Genomic DNA, 18,539 nt, shown 5'->3' with positions numbered 1-18,539 from the left:
ATAAATAAATGCAAGATGCACAAAATGCATGAAGATATGACATTTAATGCATGAAGGGTCCTACAAAGATCGAAAGAATTAGATCAAGGACCAAAAGAGCAAAAGCTCAACCATAGGAACCCTTCCTCATCCAAACGGAACGATTGTTTGGAATGAGTGTCTCAAGAGAAGTGAGACGAGGGTTGGAAGAATGAGAACCGGAGATGCACATAGTCAAGGAGTTAAGAGCATTAAACATTTTCTTTAACAACATGCTATTTTCACTCAAAACCGGTTTACTCTTTTTAGCACAACTTCCAAAAAGCTCAAGTTTTTCTTTTCTTTTGATTCTTTTAAAAGCATGAAACTTAGAGCATTGAGGTTTTAGATGACCAAAGGCACCACAATGGTGACAAACAATGTGTTTAGGTCCACTAGGCTTTTTGGGAAGGGATCTAGCAACATGGTTTTGTTCCCTCTTCAACTTATGACATTGAGGTCTTATATGACCAATCACACCGCAATGGTGGCAAGTTGGAACAAATTTAGATCCATTCAAAACCTTAGACTGAGACCTAAATGAAGGCTTTGACTTAACAGCCTTTCTCTCCACCTTTTGATTTCTTTTATGTGGAGGAATGTACACCGATTTGTCCTTTAAGGTAGAACATACGATAGGCACAAAATCGGGTACCACAACATGATTGCAACAAATATTTTCATCCTTTTTTACAATAAGTTCAACAATCAAACACTTGGCATGCATGTTAAGAGATTCATTTTCACATTTAACATCATCAACAAATTTGTTAGACAAAACAAGTTTAGCATCCAAGTTCATATTCAAACATTCAAACTCTTTCAGCTTTTCAAGAGAAATTTCAGCAAGTTTTTTATATTTCTCATCCAATTTGTTGGATTCATTGAGCTTAACAATCAAATCATCCTTTTCACAAAATAACTTGCTCAAATTCTTTTGAAACTTCTTAGCATTTTTCTTCAAGAGTTTGTCAACAACACCCATAGATTCAAATAACATGTCATCACACTTATGAGGATTAACACTCATAGAGGCATTTTTACAAACACGTGACATGTTACATTCATCACCAACCAAATCATGCAAAGAGTCATACAAAGCACAATCCATGGTAAATAAACACAAGGGGTCAAGGATCACACTTAGGTATTTAAACCACAACAAGTGTACCTGCTCTGATACCAATTGAAAGTTCAAAAACGTGTATAAACACCTTTGAACGTTTAGACCCCCAAATTACAACTTAACCAATTCAAACAATATGTCAAACAACTAGTGTGCGGAAACTTAACATATGCTATAATATGAAATTGGTTAAAAACTATCTAAGCCAACACAAAATAAAATCCACAACAGATAATAAAAAGGCAAAGATAGAGAGGAAGGAAGATGCAAACACAAAGACAACACGCGATGTGTTATCGAAGAGGAAACCGAAGCCCTCGGCGTAAAACCTCTCCGCCGCCCTCCAAGCGGTAAACAATCCACTAGAAAATACAGTTGGGATACATGGACAGCAATAGATCCTCCAAGCCTAATCTACCCAGTGCACCTAAGCCCTCCAAGCTTCTTGCTCCAACGAGATTGCGCCGAACCTTTTTCTTTTCTAGCTTCCCGGATTCCGCTATTAGACCGTAGCATCAACTAATGAAGATTGGTTTCTTCCTAACTGCTTCCCAGAAATCCAAACAGCTGTCTCATAGTGATGATGATGGTGAGAACCAGGTCTGGTATAATGCCTCTCAAGGATTTGGCAATGGAGAGGAAGAGAGTTGAGGAATTTGAAGAGACTCTAAGGTATAGATTGTGGGTGAATCAATCTTGTTTTTCTTTAGGGTTTCTTTCTCAAAATTCTCTCTGGAAGCTCTCTTTCAATCGTGGGTAAAAGGGGTATTTATACTGGAGTGGGAGAGGAATGTGAAACGTCAGATTTAACAAAACAGGGGTGGCTCGTGACTTGACCTCGCGGCTTGACTAAGTCGCGAGATCTAGTCGCGAGATAACCGTATGGCCAGTTGTCCTGTTTTGTCCTGTAGTGCTCCAGCTAGCATGACTGTTCATCTTCCAGCATGCTTGGCACGTGTGCTGCGTCTGGCGGCTTGCAGCCACGAGTCACCCGCGAGTCCCAGCCGCGAGTCTCTGTTTTCTTGCACACTCTTGAGCAATCTTCACTCTATCTCACTCACTACCCTTACATCAAACCCACCTAAATACAGGGTTACTAAATGCTGAATTACAAGCAAATTTGGTACGGAATAAAGCCAATTAGATGGTTAAATAAATTCAACCTTACAAAAGGTGAGACCAATGGGTTTGCCCAAATTAGATTAAGTAATTAACAGTCTATTACCTAATAATTGTTGAGAAAATATTATGAATATAACGTCAACCATATACTAAATAGGTTTGAACAACAGTGTATATTGGAGGCAAATTACTGCTTACATGTTGGGTAAGATTAATTTTAATCTTTTAACAAAATTAATATCTTTTTAACGCTTCATTTTTTTTAAGTTACAATTTTACTTTTGTAAAATAAACAAAATAAATTGATTTAAATAAGTGCATCCAAATATTAGAAGTGCGATTGTCAAAGAGGTACAGGGTTGGATTTGATGTAAAATCATTTTATTGACATAGCTAGAACATTGATCATTGTCTAGAAAAGTTTTTGGTTAAACTCTGATTTTCAAAATACAACTCATCATGGGCTACTTTAAATATACATGAAACTCATCATAGACTACTTCAATTAGGAAGTGCATTGGTATTACATGTGGTTGGAGACTTGAGTTTGTCATTGGGGACACTAGATGTTTCACCCTCCATCACCTATTAAAAAAAATTAGGCAAAAACAAATAATACAATGAATTGTTAGAATATGTAATATATAACATATTAACTTGAATATACAAAGGAAAAAAAATGAATGTAATGAAAAGAAAAGGGAAAACCGAGAGTTTTAGAAGTATTTGCTATGGACTGAATAATTCTGTGCTTAACATTAATCAATTACTAAATATAGAGTATATACATTTACGTACAATGATAACCAATCTTAGTGCCTAAACTAATTGTATTACAAACTATAAGAACCACTAAAAGTATTATACATCCTATAAAAAAAGAAGAAGAAGAGTTTTTTAAATGTATAACTAATTCTATTATTAGAAACTAAATGATATCCAACTTTCAATCTAGTGTTACATGTCGTTTTGTATTTGTTTTCATCTTTAGTGGATTGATTTGAGTTTATAGGTATAACTTGCTTTACTTGTAATATCATAACAATTTTTATGATAATATAAACTGGAACAAATCTCTAAGACTAAGAATCAGGTTTGAGACCAGATCACTTTATTCTATTAATAAAATGATGATCAATTCTCTTGACTTAGTAAAGGCAGACCATTTTGTAGATTTACAGGAATACATGGACCCAAATAAAAAAGACAAACAAGATACTCAATAAAAATATAGATACACATATTAAATAATACAAGATTAAAAAAAATAAAAAAAAAGCAATTAACTTTGTGGTTGTCTAGATTAGTAAAGAGATGGCAGGTGAAGAATTGAAGAGATAAAAAAATGAGGCTTCAGAAAGGTTAAGGAAAAAGACAAATCAGCAAGAGTTTTATTTTGCTAGTGCTTTATAGTACTAAAGCTGCTCTTTGCTTTTAAGATCTGTAGCTCGGCCTCTGAATCCAAATATGGTGATAGAGGGGAGGAAGAAGCAATCCTTATCCAGTTCAACTTTTGCAGCATTGCTCTAAGAACAATATTCACACAACTGTTTCTCTAGAACAATTCTCTGACCAATATTCGCTTTTGATTAAACAAAAACACCTATATATATATGCATATACTTTTGCTAGCTTTAGCCATGAAACAGCGAGAATATCAGAATAACACTAAACAGCTTTTAGAGTGACTGCTCTCCTTGACATTGGGTTATTATGAACTTTGTACTACGGTTTTTTCTTTTTTACTTAAATCATCTTGAAATATAATGAACAACTGCTGCTGAAAATTGGACAGATTGTTGAAGTGACTTGAAGGAATAGTTTACAATTGACATAACTCATGAGACCAATTAATTTAATGTCTCCAAAGCCTCAAGGGCTATTCATCTCTTCAATATCTTCTCACCCAAGATCCAACATGTCTAACTTCAATCTCAGCCTTCATTCAATTCCAATTAAACAAATTTGGTATTAAAATTGTTTTATTGCTATTACATCACAATGTATATACGTGTATATATATATATATATATATTTGCTCTTTGTGCTTTACATAATATATAAACCGAAACTTTTGAAACACTCATAATTTTTCACGTCAACAATACTAAAATAAATAAATAAAATAAATAAAATATTATAATTTATAAATATTATATAACTGATATCATCCTATTTTTTTTAATAATAAATAATTTCAGCCTTTTTAATTCCTCCGATTTGCTACCCGACTTTTTTTGTGAAACAATTCTTCTCCTCGCTACCCAGCTTCTCACCCAATTTGGAAAATTATCTTAGACAACCCCTTTAGAGAAGGAGGAAGATGAGAGGTATGTTACCCCCAAACTGAAAACCTAATAAAGACCCACTGTACATGGTGAAAACCTTACGAAATCTCTGCAAGCTCGAAGCCTCGAACCCAAAGTAATCCACTTCGAGTGCGAACTGCGAAGCCTCTGTGAACAACAAAATCTCCTCTAGCGAGCCATGAAGCCTCCTCATATACGAAGCTTAATTCGAGACCGTAAACCCAGAAAATTTGACCTCTCAAGCCGACCAAAATTGGTTCGAGCTTGCACCATGAAATCTCATCGCATGCAAGCTATGAAGTCTCTTCACACACGAAGCTTAATTTGAGACCGTAGACCTAGAAATTTTGACCTCAATGATGCGAACTCAATAGATATTCGAACTTATCAGCCCATCGAAGCAATATTAGACAAACTGTTGCGATGGTGGTATGATCAGTAAAGTGTATGCCATAGTTAGTTTCAAAAGTGAGTTAATAAGGCTCGTGTAAAGGAAAAGGATGGGTCAGATTAAGTGATAAGGAACTAAAGAAGTGAATGGTCTTTAACCACGTGGATGGACTGAAAAAAGAGGCATGTTGATTTGGAATTCTTGCTCATCTTTTAGACCCACTACAAGTGAAGGCACTACAATTGGCCAAGCCACATATAAAAATGTTTATTCGGATAAGATTTATGTAGGCTTCATCAAAGTGCAGTAGTTTTCCTCTAATTATGCAGAAACTGTAATGCGGAACTTGCACCACTATCTGCAATTATGGAGACTCTAAAAAATAGTGTTTTTCAATTGAGTAAACCTTCGGTTTGGATTTGGCATAAATGAGTTAATTTACGCCACCAATAAAAACTACCACGTCAGTCCTGTATTGAAAGAATAATGCATACTAGCATGCACAATCACATCTCAATTAAACTCAAAATCTTTCCCATAAGATTCACACCTGAAGACCAACTCCTCCAACGCCTAAACCCAAGGACCACTTCAGGTCTGAATCGAATGGGGAGGATTTTGAGTTTAATTGAGATGTGATTGTGTGTGCTTGTGTGTATTACTTTTTCAATATAGGATTGATGTGGTAGTGTTTTATTGGTTGCGTAAATTAACTCATTTACACCACATTAGGACTGAAGGTTTATTATTTTCAATTTATTACATATTGTTCATTTAAAGTTGCAATGTCTATTAGATAGTATAGTACGTTGTTATTCATTTTATTGCTATTTTTTATGATTGAATAGTTATCTTGAATAATTGCTACATGTAGTAAACAACGTAAATATATATATATATATATATATATATATATTCTTCAAAGTCTGAAACTTAATAGCTTTGGAAGAAATACACCTAAATCGAAAGTTGAATAAGTACCTAAATATAGCAATATAAAATATCTCGTAACTTTTTTTCTAAAACCATTGAATTGACTTTCATTTTTGTACCATAAATTTAATTGGGGTCATAACTCATAAGTAAACCCATAAATTAATGTTATAGTAATCACAATTTATCTTCTTAATAATTTATTAAAAAGGTTGTGAAATCTGTTAACCTGAGCATTCCTCAAACACAGAGGTAGCAATATGGCTTGCATACACGAAGCTTGTAGAGTAAATAATTGGAATAAAAATTCTTTATTACATTCTAAGCGTTCCACTTTATATATTACCAACTGTAACATGTCATTTTTTTTTCCTTCTCATTTCTTTTAAATTTTAGTTATTTTATAAGAAAAAAAATGGCACGGGATATACTTACATTGGTTGACTATAAAATGAATATACTCATGGTGAGAAGTATTTTTATTTAAATGGTTAGTCTTTTGATAATTTAAAACGATATGTTTATACCTTCACCAGCGGCAAGATTAAAGAATAAGTAAATAATGTTGAGGCAGCTTCCATAGCACTGAGGTGAGCAAAACTTTTCTGAGAAACGAGGCTCAAGGAGATGAGTCAGATGAGATTCCAAGTGTTTTACGGTCAAGCCCACATCCTTTGATGCACTGGTCAGTCTCAATCAAGTCTCGTAGTTTGTCTGCCTCAATTTCTGATGTACGGCATGTGTATGCTTCCTCTCCGCTCCTTTTTACGTGCTTCTCAAGAACACAGCGTTTGCCGGAGGATGACACTGCGAATGTGCATGTGTTCTTGTCTAGATTCTCACATTTTATTGCACCTGCAACCACCAACATAAATAACTAGATGAACTGCTATGGTTTTTGGAAGTACATGAATTATGAAACCTAATTTTAAAGCATTTTTAAAATAATACATACCATTACCACCTATATATAGTTGCAGTAAATATGGAAAAGAGTCCATTTCACAGTTTAAAATTTTATTTTTTGAATCTGATTGTATGTAGGTTATTGTATTATTTAATATTTAATTGATGTAGCACTAGATATAACTTAGTAGGATTTAGCACCGAATGGATCCATTTCGAATAGTATATGTATGTTTTTAGACCCCTTAAAACACAATAGGAATAACCTAGTTAATTAGCCAAGTTATTACTTAGTCCAAATTCCAGATTTAGGTTATCACAATCAAACAATCATATCATGCAAAACAGCGGAAAGATAAATAACACAATGATATGATGACCCAGGAAACCAAACCGGTAAAAACCTGGGGAGAATTTAACCTAATTATTCTCAAGGTAAACCTGAATCCACTATAAAAGAATCGAAGTTTTACAATAGGACTTAGACCGCTAACATCCTATTGCTACCCACCAATAGAAACTTACTGACATGACCACGTGCAAGCTCCGAGGCCACAGACTCCTTCTTTCTTGGATTCTCCAGCAAGTACAAGTACACCCACTTATGTTTCTTTAAGCTTCTATGGCAGCAACTGAATGATCATCAAGCTCTTGAACAAATCTCTTCTTAATAACCCTAAGCTTGTGTAAAGGAAAACTCCTCACAGATCTCATAAGAGATTTACATAAACAGCAATATGAGCAGCTTCTAAAACGTGACTAGGGTTTGCCTTATATACCTAGGACAAAAACATAAAACCCTAAACGTTTTAATGAATTAGAGCTGAATTGAAATTCTGCAAAAAAACGCATTCTGCCCGATTTTCGATTGATCGAGCCTAAGTTTCGATTGATCGAATCAGGCCGAAATGCACTATCAATTTTGCATCAGCTTGAATCTAACTTTAAATAAAAGACACAACTTTGAGCAAGTCTAAACAAGACTAAACAACCTATTTTGATCATGGTTTACCAACAATACAGGTTAGAGTTCTAAATACATTAGTTCCTAAGTTTTTAGAATCTACCAGTATATATGTAAAGTTGTAGTGTAAGGATAAAAGAACTTCAAAATGGTTTCTTTTCATGAAAAAGAAAGGCACGTAAAGAAGAAAAAATACTAATATTTGTAGCATCGAGAAATAAGAAGATGGTCGAATAATATAAGGCATGAAAAATAGAAAATGGAGGTTTACTAGTTGGTTTTAGTAATGGAGATAATTGTTTTCATACGTGGAGTGCCTTGCACACAGAGGGCAATTGCAAGAACCAAGACTGCCCGGGTCTTCAAGCTAATATGAGAGGCCATTAATGCACAGATTTAATGTAAAGAAGAAGAGACTGGTGCTGAGGCCAAATTAGCTATAGGACTTTCTTAAAGCTAGTAAAACTGTGTTTCTACTTTCTACTTGGAGGAATGCTGTGAAGTTTCATGGGTCGTTATGACCACGTAGAATGGAATTTCAATGTTAAGAAATGTGAAAAATCTTGGTGAACCTTACTTTAGAAACTAGTGAAGCTATGGTTTTGTGTGACCCCACCATGAAGAACTTAAGAGCTCGTTTGGTACGTGTATTTAAACAACAGTTTTTAGTTTTTTTGAAAATACATGTAGGTGAAAAAGTATGTAATGTTATTTGAAAATTAAAAACATGTGTTTAAAATAAAATACGTAAGGTTTTTTATTTGGTATTTTTACGAGGCCCTAGAAGATTGGTAATTACAAGTCAACTATCAAGGGCAAAGGCATGGCTGTAACATATATGCCAACGGCATGTAAAAACAAAAATTTGGTTTTCAATAATTATATATAACAAGTCAAAAAGTTTACTAGTTTGAAGTACCGAAATGAATCTGAGGCTGGGTGGGAGGTGGGAGGTGGGAGAAGGGGGCATGTCCTTATCAGATCCGGATCCTCTCCATTTCAAAGTGAAATGGAGAGTGTCCAGTTAAGGGATAGGATGCATCTAAAATAAATTAAAGGTGTAAAAACTGCCACGTAAATTAAAATTTAAAGCACTTAACTCTAGAAGCTTAACTGTGGTTAAACAAAAACAGATAACTTAGCAAACCCATCTTATCTCAATCTCTCTTCTCCATCGCCAAATATATCAAAATCACCAACGCCGTGCTTTGCTCTCTCAATCTCTCTTCTCCATCGCCGTATTGTATTTCTTTCTTAATTGAGGTTCCAAAAAGATATGACTGATCTTGCTTCAGGGGGTGTTGTGGGGGCAGCTTTTGGAGAGGGATTTGCTATTTTGCACGATACAGTTAAGCATGTGGTAGGCCAAATCATCATGTTCAAATCCGAACTCAAATGCTTAGAAACCATGCTAGATGGTGTGGCACCAATGGTCCAAGAAGTAGAAGAATTAAGCCAAACATACAAAACTTCTTTAAAATGTCCAATTTGGTTCTTTAAACATTAATGGTGAGTAAGGCCGTTTGTGCATTCTCTCCTAGTGCAAAGCTACTTGGGATTTCTAAAGGAAGACTACAATGACAACAAGCAAGTGGGACATGAACAACACACCATTTCATGTTTCATCAACACCACACCAGCGATTTTCGTAGACTTTTTCTTAAAATAAAATTATTTGTGTTTGGTAGCCAAGAAAATCCAAAGAAAAAGTCACATGGATCTTCCCCATTCTATGTTTGGCAGCCAAGAAAATCAAAAGAACAACCCATAAATCTTCTTCATTCCTAAATCTAATAAGTAGCCAAAATATCAAAAGGACAACCCATATAGTCTCATCAGCTCTTTAGACTCCTTTACTCAGTGTTTGGTTGCCGAGAAAACCAAAAGGAATTTCTTCATCTCTTTCACAAAGAAACCCATGAAAACCCAAATGACCTTAACCCAATCACACCAGCCAAGGACCAAGGTCCAAAATTCCATCACAATATTGCTATTAAACCCAAATCCAATTTCTCTCCCCCAAACCCCCCCCCCCCCCAAAAAAAAAAAAAAAAAAAAAAAAAAAAAAAAACCCAAATCCAATTATCCCATCGAAATTTGCTAACCCACCGGCCACCACCAAAGGATTTCCATCAGCGAAATAGAGACATGAGAGAAGAAGATATGGGAGAGAGAAGAGGGTAAGATTTGGCTTGGCAAAGGAAAATAAGATGGGTTTGCTATATTTGGCGTTGGTGATTTAGATATATTCGGCGATGGAGAAGGGAGATTGAGATAAGATGGGTTTGCTGAGTTAACCTTTTTGTTTAACCACAGTTGAGCTTCTAGAGTTAAGTGTTTTAAATTTGAATTGACGTGGCAGTTTTTACACCCTTGATTTATTTTAGATGCATCATGTCCCTTAACTGAACACTCTCCATTTCACTTTGAAATGGAGAGGATCCGGATCCGTCCTTAGCTCCTTATTTTCTTCCCAATTATAGGCAATGGTGGCGCCCCTTATGGCCAGGTGGTCTCAGGACACACTGACTTGGAAAAAAAAAATTATATAATAATTAAAAATTTTATATTTATTTATCTTTAAAAAAAATTTGGGACCATTCTGAATTTTTTTTATGCCTATGAAATTAAATATTAGTCTATAATTTGAGCAACTTAATAATATATTGGAGTCTTTCAATCAAAAAGGAAAAACTCAAAAAAAAAAAAAAATTGAACCAAAATATGAAGAAAAAAAATTATAATAAAACTACTACAGGCTAGACAGTAGCAATAGAGGCGCCACCTTATGGCTAGGGTGGTCCTAGGACCACCTTGACCTGAAAAAAAAAATTATATATAATAATTTAAAATTTTATTTTTATTTATCTTTAAAAAAAAAATTGGGACCACCTTGAATTTTTTTATGCCAATAAAATTAAATTGTAGTCCATAATTTGAGCAATTTAACAATATATTGGGGTCTTTCAATCAAAAAAAAAAAATTAATAAAACTATTACAGGCTAGGCAGTGGCTTAATTCCTTTGACTAAGCACACTGCCCAATACAATTCAATTTTCATCTTTTTATTATTTTTATTACAATATTATTTTTTTCTCACCAAACATATATTACTTCTCATTTTTAATTATTTTTTCTTGTATATTCTTAACCATATATTTCTTTTGTCTCCTTGATTTTTGCACTTCATACTTTTAAATTTTATCACATCTTCATCTACAGTTTTACATTTACATTTTTCCTTCCTCCTTGTTCATAACTTATATGTCTTCTACCAGTAGCACACTGCCCAATATAATACAATTTTCATCTTTTTATTATTTTTATTACAATATTATTTTTTTCTTACTAGACATATATTACTTCTCATTTTTAATTATTTTTTCTTGTATATTCTTAACCACATATTTCTTTTATCTCCTCGATTTTTGCACTTCATACTTTTAAATTTTATCACATCTTCATCTACACTTTTACATTTACATTTTTCCTTCCTCCTTGTTCATAACTTATATGTCTTCTACCAATACCAGTGCGACAGTGCCTCTTCTCAAGTTTTGAGTCTTAAATTTTTCAATACGATTTTTTTTTAGTTGTACAGGTACCTTTATTCATTTATTTTCTTTTCATTTTTTTTCCCTTCGAGGTTTTTGGTTTACAGAATGCAAAATTGTTTTGGTTTTAAGAACAATTTTTTTTTTTTTTTAAGCACAAACTTCATGCCGGCCAAATCTTGAATTTCGGCCGGTACTTACCGAAACACCTGAAATAGACCGGAATGACCCGAAATTTTTTCCGAAGTGGAATAGGGTGGGTTACTGTTCTGGTTTCTTTACTGGCATGGTATTTACCAGCCATTACGGCTAGACCGAATCAAACCTAATTACCTAAAGGCTAAAAAGAAATAAGATAGTATAATTTATGCTTCCTAAAAAACATCCTGATCAAAATTTCTGGAGCCACCACTGATTATAAGGTTGGCTGGGATAGTGAGGGTCCTTAGGGAGGGATACAGAATGAGGGTCCCAAAGGAACATTGCAATCAAAAAAGACAATTCACTGCGTATTGTTTTGTTGGTATTGTTTTGTCCAAAAGGCAGAGGGTGTTAAAAAAGGAAATTTTGAATAATAAAGCTAGAGCTACAACGCATATAGATTATTTGTCTAATTTTTTGTGTTTCACTTTTTTTTTTTTTTTCCATCAATTACAATTTTTTATGTTTTCATTTAAATTTTCTTATAAAGTAAGTAAAGTTTAAAATGAGAAAAAATAAAATCAAACATGATATACCATGATTGATAAAACATAAAGGAAAAAACAAATAACAGGACAAAAGATTTACATTCAAGATAAAACCATGGTTTTAAAAACCGGTATGGTCAATGAATCGTTTTTGTACCCGATTCTCAGTTTTTACCGGTTTTGAGAGTTTTTACTAAACCGAATTGGTTCCTGATTCACAATTGAACTTATTTGACCAGCTAGTCCAATCCAATTTTTAAAACTATGGATAAAATAAAAGTTCACAACAATTATACTACATTCTTAAATTAACCTGCTAGTCTACTACCTTACACATGCACGTACACCACAATGTTTAATCTAATTTTTAAATGCCAAATTAAGAATGTTGTGAAACTAGTACGAATTTTTATTGTATCGTAGCAAGAAGAGTAGATGGTGCTCTAGACCTCAATAGGAATGAATGTACGTGGGTTCTCAAAATGCAAACGACAGAAAGGAAAATGTTACTCATTTGCACAGTAGATGTTCTGCTCTTGTGCACTGTACGAAAAGTCAGTCCAATTTTCATCAAAAGTCCTACTTTAGCACTATATTTGGGCCTACAAATACGTGATTGTAGTAGTATCATAGTGACAAGTGGATGGCAGTCATGGTTCCACACCCATAAGTGGGTGGGTCTTTTTGGCTACGAGTCTATGCAACCCTTTATGACAAGGGCATGAGATGAGCCCACAGGAATAGGGACCCTTTTGACTCAAACATACATAGAGACAATGTAACGCCGGAGTCATAAAAACGTGTAGAAAATTCAACAAAACTGAAGTTTTTGTTTAAATCTCTTTTCATAATACTTGAGTCTTTGACCCCACCCCCCAAAAAAAAAAATTTAGTGTCCATATTCCTTTCTTCTGGAAAGAAATGCATGTAAATCAAACTTGAAGCACTAGCCTAGCCCACAGAACTAGTCCCACCATACTTGTAGCTATTAGGAATGTTAATTTTTGTCCATATACAGATCCACTTTCGGTGGATCCTTCGACGTCCGCGTGAAGTTTTGGAAAATACCCTAATTGATGACCAATAAGAAAACTAAGGGATATAAAAACAACCATAGCTGAAGAAAACTAAGACACTATGGGCCCATTTGGTACATAAACTTAAACACATGTTTTCATTTTTTAAACAATATTGCACATATTTTCATACAATTTTTCACTCACACATATTTTCAAAAAAACTGAAAACTGTTGTTTAAACACACATATCAAACAGGCCCTATATGTCCGATGCTTGATCATTATTTGATAAAAGATTGAAGTCTTATTATATTGAACTGCATCGAACATCGTGCGAGCTACAGACTGACTAAAATATACCCGCTCGGGAAAAATGTCATTGCAAATAATAAAATATTGAACTGTATTAAATATGGTACAAAAGATGGCTTTTATATAAGTAAAAATATGTGTGCTACACAAGAAATGTAGTACAAAAACACATTCCGCCTCAGTGTATTGAACTTATATTCTAACAATCATCAATGTCCAAATAAAAAAATTGAGAATCAAACAGCTTAGGTAGTGTTTGGATCCTTTTTTTTCATCACTTAATTTTCGTCACTCATTACTCATCATTTATCATTCATCACTCAAAATACCCTATCCGTTTAGCACCATCACTCACTTGTCATCACTCAATATTTTTCATACTATTTGTGGGGCCCCATACCTGTCACTCGGTCCAGTTTTTTTTTTTTTTTTTTTTCAGTATCACCGAACCTAGTGGGAAAAAAAAAAAAAACACTAGATCAGAAGGAAGAAGAAGAAGCCACCTAGTGTGAAAGGAAAAAGAAAAAAAAAAAAAAAAAAGATGAAGAAATGCATGCACTGAACCAGTGAAGAAAGGAAACAAAAAAAAAAAAAGTTGCATCTAAAGTCTGACAGTGGGTCCCTTCATGTAGAGTTATTTACGGAAATATCATTAAGTTATGAGTTATGGAAACTGAAAAGAGCTAAAATGTGTTTTCAGTTTCCATAACTCATAACTCAAAAATCAGAGAATTAAGTAATGGAAACAGAGTTATAGTGGTGCCAAACGGACTTTTAGCTATGAGTCTCACTATTTTTGAGTTATGAGTTATGGAAACAAAGATATGAGTTATGAAAATTGATGAACCAAACACCCTCTTATTTTTATATTCTATCAATCACAGCCTAACATATGCATTTTTTTTTTCTTTTTTCTCTTACATAGTAACCAAAGTTTTATAATAATAATAATAATAATAAACACAAACAAACAAACATATAAAATACTGTGGGAGGTGAAGTGTAAAATGGGACATTGAATATCAATTCAGAGTGAGAAAATTGATTTTTATTGGTAGGTAACTACCTATAAAACCAAAAAGGCAAAGAAACAAAATTCCAATGCAAGAAGTCGATGGACGTGTTGAAGACAGTAAAAGAGTGCTTTTTCTGCATTCTGATGACAAAGTTAAAAGGTAAAAAAGCCAAAAGCATATGCAATCCTATTCACTAGTTGAGAGACAGACAAATCTACAAAAAATGCCATCATGATAATAGATCAGACATAGACTGAATCGCTAAAATGTGCTGAAAATTGTAACCATGCTTGAAGACATTGTGAATCGCATGCACCGACATATCTACCCACTACTAATTAATTAATTGACTCCATCGTTGGGCATGCAATAAGAGCTTGGAGAAGGTCAATAAGCACAAATTTTTTATCTTAATTTTTTGTGGCCATTTAAAGACTCTTAATTTGCCTAGGAATTACTCATACGTATATGATATGATTTCTTAAGAATTTAGTGTTAAAATAAAATTTTTTGAAAGCATAATTGTAGATAAAGCAACAAATTTTAGAAAGCGTGTATATATATATATATATATAAAAGACCTAAGTAATAAAACTAAGTAAGATATATATATATATATATATATATATATATATAAAAGACCTAAGTAATAAAACTAAGTAAGAAGCTATTAGTTTTGTAATAAAGAGAAAATGGGTGAGACTGCAAAAGGGAAAGAAAAATAGAGAAGTATTCAATGGTATCCATATCGATCAGATATATAATGTAAACTAGCATGCAACTCCATGCAAACGTATGGATGCATTTAAAATTAAACACAATTTTTATCATAAAATATAGAGATAATTAGTCAAATTATATTTTTAAAGTAAACATGATTAGTCACATATTAAAATTCTTACCTAAATTTAATATTACTTATGATTATTTTTTATTTCTAATTTTTAATAAGATAGAATGTGTGGTAATTTTTGTTATGTGGTGATTTTTATTTTATTTTTTGAGAAACATGTGGTGATTTTTATTGAGTATATGTGAGTTTTATTTATTTATTTTATAATTCATTAATATTAGATTCTTAGTATTTTGCAGTCATTAACTCACTTGATACAAAGATTAAAAAACTTAAGTAGACACATGACACAAGTTTAAATGGATAATTATGATATAGTTTTCACATAAATTTGGACACATGACGCAAAATTGGATTATAATTTCAAATTCTAATTAAATTTTCTCTAAATTTTACCTATTAATATATATATATATATATATAGATGACTTATAAATTTGAATTTTTTTTTTTTTTTTAGTTATATGATTATGTTTTTTATGGTTTATTATATTGCACACATCGTTTTCTACACTAAATTAACTAATTTGGCACAAAAATTTAAAAATTTAGATTAGATGGGACACATAGCATAAAACTAAACTCTAATTGAAATTCAATTTTTACACTAAATTAACTTACTTGGCACAAATTTTTAAAATTTAAATTAGATGAGATACATGGCACAAAATTAGACTCTAATTAAATTCCAATTTGAAATTTAATTGAATTTTCTCTTTACTTTACCTATTATTATATATATAAATTTGGTCGGAATTGTACATTAGAGGTTGCTTGTTTGAAAATTGTTTACATGATCAATGCTTATCTTGTTCTTGCAAGAATAAAATAAGAACAAATTTTGGCTACATACTTTGTTGTAGCTTAAAACTATAACTTTACTTAATATTTTTTTTATTGGATTTGAATTTTAATAAATCCACCAATAGATTACATTATCTTCCTCTATCCACCATACTTGCAAAACTTTTAATAGATTAAAAATCAATATATATGTTAACAATCAATTGTTGAAATTGCAAATTTTTGTACTCTAAAGAATGTGCAATCCAACGGTTAGATTTTGAAAGTATGTAGCAATGCTATTTTTTTTTTTTTTTTTTGGTAGCTTTAAGTTACAATTAAGTTTGCAACCAAACTTTGTCTATAACATAATAAAGAATGTAAACTCCTCAACTGATTTGAATTCCCCTTGCAAAATGAGAATGAAAAGAGTGCAATATCAATATAGGAGTACAATATTATATTGTTTAGAAATGTGATGAGATTAAAATGATGTGATATATTTTGTAATTTTAAATTATGGTAATATTAGAAAAAATAAAATAAACCAAAAACTTTAATGCAATATCATTGTAATGTGCATCACATCAAGGGCACATCACGACCAACCAAACGCCCCGTCAATATTAATAGGAAAAAATTAAGATCTGTCAAGAAGGATTAGATTAACCAGAGTTGATCTTTGTCAAACTTAGCACGAGTCCGAGTCAGGTTTATTGATGGATGTGATCTATTTTTCCATTCTTAACTTCCTAAAGTGAAGTACTTGCACTCTAGTTGATTTTGTCAAACTCATTACCACAGTCTGCGTCATTCTTAAAGCTTTCGTAATATTTTGGAAGATGAAAAAACTGAATTGATTTCTGCCTTGCTATCAAATTATTAATAATTAGAAATATATACTAAGAAAATTAACGATAGTTCATGGCTTGATTGGTGCATGAAAAGCTAGCCTTGGGTCGCTGCCAATAGGTGTCAAGGTGTGCTGCAATGTGCTTGGCGATCATGGCGTCTTGCCAGCAAGCCATGCTAGCATAGCCAATTACCGTGGCTTGCAGAGTGGTCTGGTTAGCTAGCTATGGCGTCCAAGCAAGCCACGGTTGAAATTGAAAGAGACTAAAGAAATTAACTAAGTACTAAATATCGCATAAGCTCATGTAGTTTTACTGCTGAAGCTAGCAAAAGAATATATAACATCTGTTTTTACAAGAGCTTGAAACGAAACAATATTTACAGGCAATAATGAAATAAATATTTATAGCTTGGTTCTTTTTTTCATGCACCAACAGGAAATTTTTCACCACTACTCATATAAATCAGGGGTTGTGAATTGCATCATGGGAGATTGGATTAGGGGCTGAAGGTGGGACTGGACCTTTATCAAGTGGAACATATTGATCACCACCATGAACCCTCGGTCCTGCACTCATCTTATGGTTTCCGATGTGGGAAGGAGGGGAATACAAAACTGGTGGACCTCTTGAATTCTCTCCTTTATTGGCTACGTATTGGTCTTTGACCAATGATGAAAATGATGATGGATTCTTTCTCCCCTCCACCTCCATGTTTGGATTCAGAGGTCGAGCTTCAGATCTACAAAAACAAATGTAACATTAGGATGAAGCACACCTCAAATAGAAAGTTTGTTGGAGTGTGTATACAAAAAATAGTCAACTAAAATAGAATTTTACCGTATATTTTATTAGCTAAATCAAATATTTCCATTAAAATTTAAATAGAGAGGAAAGCCAAAGATGAAATTGACTTTGTTTCATGAATTTTTGAATATGTAAACTGGTACTGATGAAAAAATGATGGTAACAATGAATTCATATTCTTTCCGATCAATACTTGCCCCTAATCACACCGTAAATATATATTGTTTTGATAGAATAAAAAGTTGATATTTCCCACATATCACACACTACACGACGTATATGCAATTTTCGAAAATTATTTAATCAAAAAAAAAAAAGAAAAAGTAAAAAGAAACTCTCTAATGGGAATTGAAGGACAACAGCAACAAGATATATCTTATGTTGGATGCATGTATTTTTCCCCTTCATAATGGATCCACACGGCTGTAGAATTCACCCAAAGAGGATACATATATATATATATATATATATATATATATATGAAATGATGATATAATTCATATGGAACAAGAAGAAGAAGTAGAAAAAAAATCTACAAACAAGAAGCTGAGAAAAACTATTTGTTTTAAGAACTTTTTTTAATAAAATAAAAAAATAAAAAAAAACTCCATTAAAGCAATTAAAATTTCATTATCCATTAATTTATCCCTAAATATTTAATTCTCTTTACCTTTACCCATATTTTCCCACCGGCCAGAGGATCTAAAAAATGAACTTAGTACTATAAAGTTAAAATTTTTTTAAAGAACAATATTCTCAAAATTTTAAAAACAATTGAATACATGTTTAGATAGCTGAATGAAAATTCATCTTCCTTCACATTCTAGATACCCAAATAGCATAAAACCTAAAACCTACAACTTTAATCTAAACCCACATTTCCTT

General features: G+C 32.7%; 1 pseudogene; it reads right to left on the bottom strand.

Moving 5' to 3' along the window:
* Window positions 1-5,885: 5,885 nt before the first annotated feature.
* Window positions 5,886-8,153, bottom strand: LOC115980409 (annotated as a pseudogene).
* Between the last annotated feature and the right edge of the window lie 10,386 nt (window positions 8,154-18,539).

The sequence above is a fragment of the Quercus lobata genome, chromosome 3, assembly GCF_001633185.2.
Source record: "Quercus lobata isolate SW786 chromosome 3, ValleyOak3.0 Primary Assembly, whole genome shotgun sequence".
Classification (NCBI taxonomy): Eukaryota; Viridiplantae; Streptophyta; class Magnoliopsida; order Fagales; family Fagaceae; genus Quercus; species Quercus lobata.
Note: the sequence above shows the minus strand (reverse complement) of the source record. Positions and strands in the feature narration are given on the sequence as shown.